This window comes from Lepidochelys olivacea (genome assembly GCF_965140295.1).
Source record: "Lepidochelys olivacea isolate rLepOli2 genome assembly, chromosome: 19".
NCBI lineage: Eukaryota > Metazoa > Chordata > Testudines > Cheloniidae > Lepidochelys > Lepidochelys olivacea.
In genome coordinates, this window is record NC_140429.1 from 829,943 (window position 1) to 842,324 (window position 12,382).

General features: G+C 51.6%; 1 protein-coding gene across 1 annotated transcript in view; it reads left to right on the forward strand.

The window, feature by feature from the left end:
• The first annotated feature begins 2,082 nt into the window (after window positions 1-2,082).
• Window positions 2,083-12,382, forward strand: part of FHL3 (four and a half LIM domains 3) — a 37,398-nt gene continuing 27,098 nt past the window's right edge. The window contains exon 1 of the mRNA XM_084652458.1: window positions 2,083-2,232. The gene's annotated coding sequence lies outside the window, so the exon portion shown is untranslated. The remainder of the gene's footprint in view (window positions 2,233-12,382) is intronic.

Below are 12,382 nucleotides of genomic sequence, written 5' to 3' on the forward strand. Positions count from 1 at the left end.
CAGGGCTATTTATGCAGTGTGGTAAGCCTATCTACTTGGCTTGGAGCAGGGACTACTTTTGGGGAACATCATAAAAGGCTGTGAAGGAACACAACATTATTAGCACCACACATAAACCATAGATGTGGGGGACACTATGAAATCAAAAGGTAGCAGTTTTGAGTGCTTCACAGGCAATGGCAGGGCAAGCTTCCCACACACATTGCTCTCTGCCAGTCTATCTATCTCTAGCCTTTTACATTGTCAACCATTGTAATGGAATCTGAGGGATTGTATCTAAACTCTGCTTAGAAGGGCCCCCTCAAGAAATTAGAGGCTGACTGGCCCATTCAGTATCACTAGTGTGACTTCTCATTGCAGGGGCATTCTGCTGGTAAGGTAGATACCCATACACTAGGAATGGGCTGAGACGGAAACATCAATTTACTAAGCGGAGGAACAGACTGAGCACAATCAGAGGGTAACAACCTTCACTCCCTCCTGACCTTGGGCAGATTCAAACCCAGGGCCTAGAGGTGACAAGAGATGCTCTTCATCCCCAGTCCTCTGCACCACCAAGGCCTGTCTGCTGGCCTCATGCTGAAGGGGAGGCAAGCTGTGAGAGAGTCAAGAAGATTTGGGTCAGGGCTAGGCTGGGCCCGTCCTGTTGGCAGCTCTTCAGTGGCCTTCCTCCTGACTGCCAGTGGGCGCCCAAAGCCCTGGTTTGCAGAGACCAATCACAGGATTTCAGGAGGGAGTCTCTAGGGTTAGGCACGTACTTGTGCAAATTAATGCCCTTCCCCCAGGGCCCTTGCACCCCCAGCATCCCCGCTCCGGCCCTTCTCTCTAATGCCCTGCCTCCCCAGGCCCTTCCCCCCAGTGCCCTGCATCCTCCCCCCCAGTGCCCTCCCCCCAATGTCCTGCCTCCTTCCCCCCCGTGCCCTCCCCCCCTTCCCCCCAGTGCCCTGCCTCCTTCCCCCAGTACCCTCCCCCCAGTGCCCTGCCTCCCCCCCGTGCCCTCCCCCCAATGTCCTGCCTCCTTCCCCCCGTGCCCTGCCTCGTTCCCCCAGTACCCTCCCTCCCAGTGCCCTGCCTCCTCCCCCCCGTTCCCCCAGTACCCCCCTCCCCCCCAGTGCCCTGCCTCCTCCCCCCCGTTCCCCTAGTACCCTCCCTCCCCCACCCTTCCCCCCAGTGCCCTGCCTCCTCCCCCCCAGTGCTCTGCCTCCCCCCAATGTCCTGCCGCCCTGCCTCCTCCCCCCCAGTGCCCTCCCCCGTTCCCCCAGTGCCCTGCCTCCTCCCCCCCGTTCCCCCAGTACCCTTCCCCCAATGTCCTGCCTCCCCCCCCAGTGCCCTCCCCCGTTCCCCCAGTGCCCTGCCTCCCCCCAATGTCCTGCTGCCCTGCCTCCTCCCCCCCAGTGCCCTCCCCCGTTCCCCCAGTGCCCTGCCTCCTCCCCCCCGTTCCCCCAGTACCCCCTCCCCCCCAGTGCCCTGCCTCCTCCCCCCCGTTCCCCCAGTACCCTCCCTCCCCCCCAGTGCCCTGCCTCCTCCCCCCCCGTTCCCCCTGTACCCTCCCTCCCCCCCAGTGCCCTGCCTCCTCCCCCCCGTTCCCCCAGTACCCTCCCTCCCCCCCAGTGCCCTGCCTCCTACCCCCCCCGTTCCCCCAGTACCCTCCCTCCCCCCCAGTGCCCTGCCTCCTCCCCCCCCGTTCCCCCAGTACCCTCCAGTTCCCTGCCTCCTCCCCCCCGTTCCCCCAGTACCCTCCCTCCCCCCCAGTGCCCTGCCTCCTACCCCCCCCAGTTCCCCCAGTACCCTCCCTCCCCCCCAGTGCCCTGCCTCCTACCCCCCCCGTTCCCCCAGTACCCTCCCTCCCCCCCCCAGTGCCCTGCCTCCTACCCCCCCCGTTCCCCCAGTACCCTCCCTCCCTCCCCCCCCCCAGTGCCCTGCCTCCTACCCCCCCCGTTCCCCCAGTACCCTCCCTCCCCCCCCCCCAGTGCCCTGCCTCCTACCCCCCCCGTTCCCCCAGTACCCTCCCTCCCCCCCCCAGTGCCCTGCCTCCTACCCCCCCCCCGTTCCCCCCAGTACCCTCCCTCCCAATGTCCTGCACCGCCCAGCGGGCGGGGCCGGGGCCGGGGGCCGGGCTCCGGCTTCCCCCGGCGGGGACGGGGCGGCCGCTTCCGCTGCCTGAGCCCGTGCAGCGCCGCGGCGGCCAGGAGCAGCCAGCGAGCCCGGCTCGGCCCGGAGCGTGCGGACCAGGTGGGCACGGGGGGCGGCTGGGGCTCCCCGGAGGTGCGAGGAGCGCCCCTTGAGCGGGGGGGTTCCCCGTGGGGGCGCTCCTGGGGATGGGGCGCTCCTGGCGATGGGGGGCTCCCCGGGGGGGGTTCCCCGTGGGGATGGGGGCGCTCCTGGGGATGGGGCGCTCCTGGCGATGGGGGGCTCCCCGGGGGGGGTTCCCCGTGGGGATGGGGGGCATCCTGGGGCGCTCCTGGCGATGGGGGGCTCCCCGGGGGGGTGGGGGTCCCCGGGGGGTCGCCTCCTCACCCCTTGCCCCCGCCTGGGGACCTGGCGGGCGAGCGGTGTCCCCGGGCTCGGGCACCCCACGGGATCCGGCTGCCCCCCGGCAGTCCCGGCCGCCCCGACCCGCTCTCTGGGCGTGGGTTCGGGGCAGCCCTGCCCTGCCCGGTGCCCCCGGCCCGACGGGGCTGCTGCATCCTCGGGCAGCCCCTGCCGGCTCGGCACGCCCGGGGCAGGCACCGCGCCGCCGCGGGTTGGGACTCGGATATTCCCGTCCTGGCGCGGGCAGACCGGGACCCCCCTTGCACCGGGGCAGGGCAACGCCTGGAAAACTCCAGCCCCTCTTCTGCATCTCCACGCCACCCTCCTGCAGCGCCCCGGGGCAGAGCTGAGCCTCCTTTGTGTGTTGTCTAGTGCGGCGCACGCCATCAACTCACTGCGGACAGAGACAGTCGCTTCCTTGCCAGATCCTTGGGCACGGGGCAGGAGCCGGGGGCTGGTGGGCTGGTGCCCTCCTTCCCGCTCTGTAAACTGGGGCGTGGGCAACACAAATGTGAACCGTATCTAGGTACGGTATGCCTGCCTTCCCAATGAGGCTGGTCTGAGTCCTTTCTGATTTACAGAAATCCTGAGTCCTGGCTGTGGGCTGCCTCTTTGTTTTGGGATGCTGGGAACAGGGATGGGTATTTTTTCTTTGTTCAGAGTCTATCCTTTTAGCCTTTGCCTCGTGTAGTTCAAATTTCAGGTCAATGATGGTAGGACTTCGAAAAATATATTCCCTAGTTGAAAGTAGGAAACTTTACCTGCCCAATATATGAGTGGGGCGAGGGGGGCTAAGCCATCAGCTTCTGCAGAATCTAAGATTTTATTGAATTAAAGAAGTTCCTTGCCCTTCTAGTGGTGAAGAAAACTCTGTAAATGTGACCAGAGTCAGCGTTGCCTTCCTGAGTCTACAGACACTACAGTGCCTCAGCTGCTGCTACCTTTGACTGAGCTTTGAGGGAAATTAACAAGCCTTTAGACAGGTTCTCTGCTGCTCTTTAGAACTGTGGTCAACAGTGAACTTGACAAGAATTTGTGGCAATTTAACTTGGGGAAGCAGCTGAGGCACTGGGGAGGCGGATCACAAAAACCAGAGGCAGAATGTCAGAGCACCTCTTCTCAACTACCAGCACCAGAAGTGAACAGGGAAAGATGGGGACTTGGCTTCAAATGTATCAAATACATAATAGCCAAACCGTAATATGAAAGCACCTTGGTGGGGATCTTTGCACCCTTTTCTTTCCCAGCAGTTGGTAAAGGGAACTTTGCTGGTGGATTTACTCTCCCCAGCAAGTAGCCAGTGAACATTGATGGTGCTCGCCTCTTCCCTGTGTTTTCATATAGCTTCTTGTTAGTAAGTGTCTACTTAAAAACTTCAAGCTCTGTGTTTGCAGCATATTTCACAAGAGAGCTCAGTGGGTAATTTTAACAGTTGCTGATTTTCATGCGCATCGACACTGGAGAAGAGAGTGTATGTTTATTTCCTGTTAGGCACATTTCTAATGCAACTGACTCTGAGTTTGCTTTTTCAAAGGGCTTTCACTTGATTTTAAAGTTTTGATTTTTATTCTTTCACATTTTTGCAAAACCAGTGACTACCTCTGACATTCTCCTTCCTTGGAGTTTGAATGAACTCAGAGAAATGTAACCAGGGATGAATTGGCGCCAAATGTCTAATTCTTTCTTTACAATCTGTGTTTCTACTCCAGGGTAAATTCTCAGTTAATTATTCACTTTTTATGAATTGTGACTTTGGCACTGCCCAGCCCTTGTAGGGAAAGATTGGAAAGGAAAATCTTTTTAAGGTGAGTTCTTAGTGTAATTTTCTTAAAGAGAAAGTGGGAATTAAGGGTCAAGGGGATCATTATGCTTTAATTTTGTAATAAAAGGAAGATGATTCCACTGGAAATCTGGATTTATTGTTTGGAATGTCCAATAAGCTTTGTGGCATTTTCTGAAAGGGATGTGAGAAAGGGAAGTATCCAGCCACGGTTTCTCCCAGGAGTACCTGTGCTTGCTCTAGTGCGATTGTTGAAGTCCTGAGCCTTAAACTTCATCCTTAATGTAGGAGTCCTGAAGCCGAGCAACAGACACAGAAGCGAAACCTAAATCAAATGCTTGCACTGAGCTGCTCTGAGAAGGTGTTAGTAGTGGGGGGGGGGGGGTGCGTTTTGCACACATCCGGATGGCACAGTGAAATCAAGAGGCTTTGGCCTTCCTATGACTGGTTATTTTCAGCCCTCAGTTATTTGGTTTTCTAAAATTCACCTTGCTGTTTCTTTTAAACAAAGACAACAGAGAGTTTGCTGCTTTAAGCAACAGGTCAGTATCTATTTAAAACGTTTTTATTAAAAACCACTTAACCTCACCTACTGCTGTATTCTTAGCTCTTCAGGGAATGCTTTTGACTTGGGTTTGTCACCCATTTGAACTTACACATGTTACGATCCCTCTTCCAAGGGCAGTGGCAGAAATCCCATTACCAGAGACACTTTAAAACCAGCCTGGACAAAGCAGCAGACAGCAGGTTGTGAGGAACAGGGTCTGTCCCGACCCGAGGCTGGACTAGATGTGACGTGATGTTTTCCCATCTCTGACTTGTAGGCCTCTAGACTGAGGTCTGGTTGTTTAGGTTTTTATTTGCTCTGTTTATCATTTTAATGCTTTTAAATTTTTAAATTGGTTAGTCTCTAAGGTGCCACAAGTCCTCCTTTTCTTTTTGCTAATACAGACTAACACGGCTGCTCCTCTGAAACCTGCTTTTAAAACAGTAAGCCAAAGCTGCTAAATTAAAAAAAAAAAAATTCAACTACCCCCATCTGTTCATTTTGGGAAAAGCATTTGATTGACTACTGCATGAGGAGTCTTTAATGTTAAAAACCTGCCTTCTACATGAAAAGCTAAGTTATGTGTTGAACTCACAGCCCTTCCATGACTTGCTTTATCAAGGGACAATATAGCTTCTTGGTGGACCAGTCCAGCAGGCACATGGCAGGAAAGAGGGAGTTGCCATTTCTGCCATCCTGTTCTTCCTCTGTGCAATTTCCTCCACTTTGGGATGGGTACCACATGGTTGCCTGCTCCTTGCTCACGCTGGCTGGTTGCTTCCACAGAGCTCCTGATAGTCCTAGCTGCTGACTTTGGTTTAACTTTTTCTTGTTTAGGAATCACGCGGAACAAAAAAGTCACCTAGAATTGCAGGAGTGGTGGAAGGAGGCTTCTGTGAGCATTAGTGACTCTTTGAAACTTGCTCTGCCTGAGGATGCAGGGGGATTTGGGTTTTGGTCCACTTTGAGTGTAGGACTGCAGAGAATACAATGAATAGCTCTTCTGTGTGCAGAAGTGGCTGCTGGAGCTTTGGGAATACATGGCAAAAAGCACAAACGGGTGGGATGGACTCTGCTCTCCAGGGTGGGTAATGCTGGGACCATGCTATAAAGACTGACTGGAGCTGTTGGGGCCTTAAGCTCCTTGCTGTGAGCATCCTGCTCTCAGTTGCTGAACCACCACATTCTCTCCATCTTGAATGTTTCTAAGGCACCTGTCACCAAGGTATCTTGGTGGCACTGGATGTTGTATCTACGTGTCCTTCAGAATGACACCCCAGGAGCTGAGTGCTGACGGGTAGGCTAAAGGTCAGGTCTGACCCTTGGCAGCATGCTAGGTCACCCTCCTTCCCTCCACCAGACTGGTGATTGGCCCCCTGCAGGGTTTGCAGCCGTCTGCAGCATGCCTGCTGTCAGAGCTCCGCTTCCTGTTTACACTGCAGCCCATTTCAGAAGAGACATCGGGGTAGCCCAGCTGGCAGAGGATGCAGCAGGCAGCTGGAGTGGCTCAGTTCTCTGGAGTCACAACAGGCAGCAGTCTTCTTCCCAGTCTGTATTATTGTAGTTTCTCTCCTCTTGCCTTTATGTTGACTCAGAACATTAGCCTTGTACAGCTCTAGTGGTGTTCCCTGATGATAGATTTCATTTCAGAACGGGTTTCGACATTTACAAGGTCAATAAGAAAAACATCCACCGTTACTCAGATAACCACTCGTAAGGGCTATAAATCTGCCAGCTTCAATATACAAGCCAACTCCAAATTGCTGGTGTCAGGAAGAAACTTCCCTACAGAGAACAGGTTTCAGAGTAACAGCCGTGTTAGTCTGTATTCGCAAAAAGAAAAGGAGGAGTTGTGGCACCTTAGAGACTAACCAATTTATTTGAGCATGAGCTTTCGTGATGCATCCGATGAAGTGAGCTGTAGCTCACGAAAGCTCATGCTCAAATAAATTGGTTAGTCTCTAAGGTGCCACAAGTCCTCCTTTTCTTTTTCCCTACAGAGAAGTTACTGCTGAAGTGGCCACTGCAGTGTTCCTTGCACCTTCCTCAGAAGCATTTAATACTGGTCAAAATAAGACAGGCCTCCTTGCCCACCTGGCTCACCCAATAAGGCACTTCCTACAGCATGTTCCTAATTCCAGCTCCGTCCACACCATTGTATGGCCTTCCACTTCCTGCAAGCCTAAGAGGGGAAACTAATAAAGTGATTCCTCAGGGCTCAAACTTAACTCTTCCTCTTCTAGGGAAGATGTATTTGTGGCAGCCACAGCAGTGGTGTGGAAAATGTGTGTGGGGCCAGCTGACTTTCTGTTCGTGCTCATGGGGTTCCTGCTGTCCTTGGCTTGCACAAAGCCATGCTTGCAGGGCCCATGCTTGCAGAAGCTTTGGGCAGAAGGACGGCAAGCCTGTGAATTGTTTGGCCTCTGCCTGGCCTTCCATGTCAAGGATTCCTCAGACAAAGGGGTTATTTACAGACAACTGGGGACTGACTAATGGCTTTGAATAGATGCCAGCCTTCTGCTGGAGACGCCTGATTCGGCAGCTGTCCTAGTGACTCTTGCCGATTGCTCCAGTAAGGAGGCCATCAATCCTGCACTGGGATTGGGCTACTTTGGCATGTCTGCCATTCTGAACTTGCCAGAGCTCCCCCCGTAGAGTGCCAGCTTGGGCTGGAAAGAGGGACGTACTGGTGAAAGTCACGGTTCCTTTACCTACTGGAATGTCTCCCTGTTGTTTCCTGTGTTTAGCTAATTCTGCCTATGGGAGACACTGCAGTGAAACTAAACATGTTTTATCCCAGCAACGTCCATCAGAAAACCTTTTAAACTGGAAACTTCACATCAATTTTCATGAATTTTGGAAAACATCTAAAAGGGGGTGTCTGGGGTGGCGCAGAGAGAAAGGAGAGGTTGGCTGAGTCTAGAGTCTTACTGGGGTGAAAGGAACAGAGAAATCTACAGCAGCAATCCCGAACTGCAGCTGGAAAGGGGGTGGAGCTGTGGGCAGGGGAAATAGAGAAATTAGTACCCAGGTTTGTGGCAGTTTGGAATTACTTTTAAAGCCCAATTATTCAGTGTCAGAATCCCTTCCTTAAAAACCAGAATCTTTTAAATATGAGTGGTGAGATTTTGGAAGCTGACTAGGAAGTTTGGCCACATGAGCCCTATTAATTTTAGTGGGGGTTGCGTGGCTAAAACCTTTAGCTGATGTTGAAAATCTTTCCCCACTGAATATTCTTAGTGAAGCAGCCATAATGCTGCATTGGAGCTGATGCCACAACCTCAGTGCTTAGATAGTGCAGTGATAGGACCCCAGATGGTCACCCGAAGGCCCTTTGCTTCTGTGATACATAGCTGCTAGACTTTGCCTTCCCAAGCAAGCCGTGTCTTGGCTACAGTTCCACGGAAAAATGCTCCACATTGGGAAGATGTACTTGCTGTGAGCAGGTCTTTGTTCCTTCTTCCCCTTCTGACTTCTGTTGACTTTGTAAGGTGTAAAATACAGTTGTCAGCAGTTTACAAGGAGGGAGAGAACAAGGTTTCCTGTTGAGAAAAATGTCAAGGGTCGGGTTGTGAAAGGAAAGGGGGAACTGAAGAATGTCACGTCTCCCATCTTCCTGTATCTCATCCTAAAGGAATCGCCTTTGCTCGTGACTCACCATGTCACTGTGTTTGCTAATTTGGAAGGCAATTTAATTGATTATTTTTTCCTTTATTCAAGCAGGAGCCCACTGAGATGGCATCCCAGGGATGGCTGGCAAAGGGCAACTGTTAGTAGCAGTTCCTGAGTTACACTTCACGCCATTTAAAATCAAACCAAGTTACTTTTTAAATGATGCATTAAAACTGGATCTAAATAGCATTAGTTTAAATGCATTAATATAGCATCTTAGCCATAGAATCCAAATAGCAGTGAAACAAAGGAGCGGTAGTCCCTGCTTTTGTTCTTGGTGCAATCTCACTATAAGCCTTTAATTGGTCCTGTGCTCATGTTACCATTATGTTCCTGGAGATTTAAAGCTCACTTACACTATTTCTAAGCTAGCTGTGTATATAGCACCCTGTATCTTTCCCCCTTGCGGGAAATGGCTGCATCTTCCTCTGATAAAGTGTGCTGAGCTTCTCAGGTAGAAAACCAAAGAATTCTTCTTAAATCAGTGCGTTGAATAAACACCCAGAAACCCCAGACCCTTTTGTTTTCAAAAGAAGGCTGACTTGAGTCATGTCGGGAGAAAACTTTATGTAAGTGTTCGTGCTCAAGCTACCCAATGCCAGTTCTATTCAGGAATTCAGATCAACTTTCAGGCCCAAAGCTGGGGGCCAGAGCCAAGAACAAAATCTGAACTGTTTCAAATTTCCTAACCTAGCTTTGAATGTCTAAGCAGCCAGCCAGAGCCGACCTGGAGCTGTTATCAGCACCAACGACCCATAAATCGTGTGTGCAGGTGGCTGGACAACTGGAGTTGTTCTCTCCACACACGAGAGGGGAAAGGGAACTCTGAATAAGGCAAGGAAATGCCTAGTGTTGGAGCTGCTGCAGCCTGGCTTCCCTAGTGCTTCCTTTGCCACATGTTACGCTTGACCCTGCCAGTACCAGCCACCAATAGGAGTCAAGTAATTGTCTCCAGTGACAGATTAAACTTCATGGCCATTGTTAAGGGTCCAAGATTTTCCGTTTTTTCTCGCTTTAAGCAAGTGCTTGGATGTGCAGCCAAAGCAAACATGAGCTAATAAAGATGTGGAGCTAACCAATGATAAACAGCTCCTAAGGGCTGACCACTCCCATTACAGAATAGAGATGGAGATTTTTGCTACTAGGAGATCAGTAGAAGAAAGGAGGGAAGTGTGGGGATAGCCTTCCATCTGTTGCTATTAATGGGAGTTATCGGTGTGCATTAAGGGGAGAAGTGACCTCTAAGGTAACCTCGGAGTCTATTGCATGATGCCATGCTGAGAGCTGTGTTCAGGTCCTGAGCTTGTACTGCCCCATTCCCGGGGCTGGGAAGGCTGCTGAAGCAACATAATCATTCTGGAGTATCTCGCGACCCTCTCAGATGGGTCCCTTGCTTGCTAAAAGGAAATGCTTTTTCACACAATACGAGTTTGCCCATGGAATGCATGGACATATCGATGAAACAAAGAGGTTAGCAGGATTCAGAAAGAAATTAGGCACTTATATGTGTGACAAATACCTAGGATTGTAATAAATTAGAGAAAACACAAGGGTTTGGGAAGGGATATTAAACTCCTCTTCTTTAGGGCATGAGCCAACCTCTAACTATTGGGGATTAGAAGGAAAACTTTCCTTGGGGGTAGGTTATTCCATATCTCCCTGCTGCAGGATTTCTTGTACCTTCCTCTGAAGCTGCTGGTAGTGGCCACTCTCAGTGACTGGATACTGGACTACATGGACCACTGGTGTGATCCAGTGTGGAGATTCCTGGGTTTCTTGTGCTACTTGCAGCCAGTGTAAAAGGAATCTGTGCTGTAGGGTCTTCAAGGTAATGAAGTGAGCATCCAGGTAGACTGTACAGTGTTTGGGTATCTGTCCATCTCTGGTGCTTTGTATCTACCTGAAGACAGCTGAGCTGGATAGGCCCTTTTACATTGGACTCCTTTGCATTCCTGCTTCTGTGGGTTGTGCGGGCAGGGCCCAGGTGCCCCCTTTGTGAATCCGATCTTGAACATTTTGCCATTCTCCCATAGACCCAAAGCAGCAGATGAAAAGCAGCTGAGAAAAGTGATGTAACTTTAGAGGATTCAAAAGCTCTGGGTAGTAATTACTATTAATTATGCGGACGCCTTCAGGACTGGGAACACTGTTCCCACTTTTATCTCAAGCCAGCCAGGACTCATGCAGACAGCACACCTGGAAATGAAGTAATTGAATACTCTGCCCACACTGTTCAGATTTTGCTGGGTTTGGGCACAGACATAGCATGTGCGTTCTGTGTTCCTGGGCAACGTTTGTTCCTCTGCAGCCAGAAAGTCTTTTCACTGAAATGAGGCAAGACAGAACACTGCTCTTCTCAGCGTGAGTAAGAGACTCTGAAGCAGCTGCGGTGTGGCTTTCCTCAGAAATTTCCTTTGCAGATGTGGAGGTTTTGCTGCCGTTTGAAATACAGTTAGGAGATGTTTCCAGAGCTGTTCAAATCTGCTATTTTATTTGGGTTGCTAGGGATGATGGTAACGTGGATTGGAGGGGAACGTGTGTGGGATTGCAGCAGTTAGAGCTGGAAAAGGCTCATTAGGTAACATCCAGCCCATCCCTTACAATTTACTTTGGTGCTTTGCACTTGACTGCTCTTGGACTTTGCTGTTTTGAAGTGACTTCCAATGCATGTAAGCTAACAAGGAGTGTATGGAGGGGTGTGGATACAGCACAGCCGTTGGGATTACATTTGGTGGGTGGCGAAGGCTGTTCAGTCCAATGCAGGATCCTGGATGTTGGCACTCATCCAAGCGGGGGAGTCCTTTGAGACTCCCCCATGAGCTAGCTCTCATCTGGCAGCATGGCTGGAGCAGACTGAAACTGACGCTCGTTTTTCTTCTGCGTTTTGTGCATGCCTGCATGTAAGGCCAATTGGACTGGTTATGGAGAAGGCTAACAAATGACAGCTTTCGGCCTCACACCACCCTCTTTCCACACCCACCCTGACTTCTCTCTGAAATGTGGAGGTTGGAAGAAGTCCCCTTTGTATCCACACCTACATCCTGGAGAAAAATGCTAATCAAAGCTGTGCTCCTGACAACCTCCATTTTGGCTGAAACAGGTCCCCAAGAGCCTTGCCTTTGTGGAGATGGCCCACTGGTGGGAGTGCAAGTCTAGGTGGCGCACGCAAGCTAGGCAGATGTGCTCTGAGTATGGTGTAGCTGCAGCAGTCGGAGCGCGTGTCACCGTGCCCAGGGGTTGTAGGTTGAATCAGCAGGGCGGTAAAAGTAGCATCACCAGCCCTTCCATGCTAGGACTCCATCTGGATGTCAGCAGTGGGTGGGAAATGTGCTAAAACTGTCCTAGTGTAGGCAGGGGCTGACCGTGCTGAATTCCCCTTCCCAGAAGAAGTAGCCTGTGCTTACACACTGCTCTCTGGAGAGTTGTAGGGCTGAAACAAATCATTCAAATGCAATAGAAAACACTTGGACTCGCCTTAACTGACGACGCAGTTTGCCAGCATTTAGCCTCGAGGTCCCCTGACCCAGAAGGTTTCCCAGCATAAGGACTTGAGCTGGTTTCCCAGAAAGGCTCCTCTTGGATCTGTGCTGTTGGGGATGTTGTGGCATATCATTGGCCTTTTCATTTTTCCTGGAGCCAGCCCTTGTTAGCTTCGTTCTCACACCATTGTTTAGTTTCTCGAAGATGCTTTCGCTAGCTCTTCCAGACTGTCACGTGGGAATTGCTGACTAGCAGGGATTTTTTGCTTTGACCCAAAGCTGCACACTGCTCCTTCTGTACCACTGCCAACGGCATTTCCAGTCTCTTCTGAGCATATGTTTTGCAATAATACACAAACTCCTTGGCTCCCG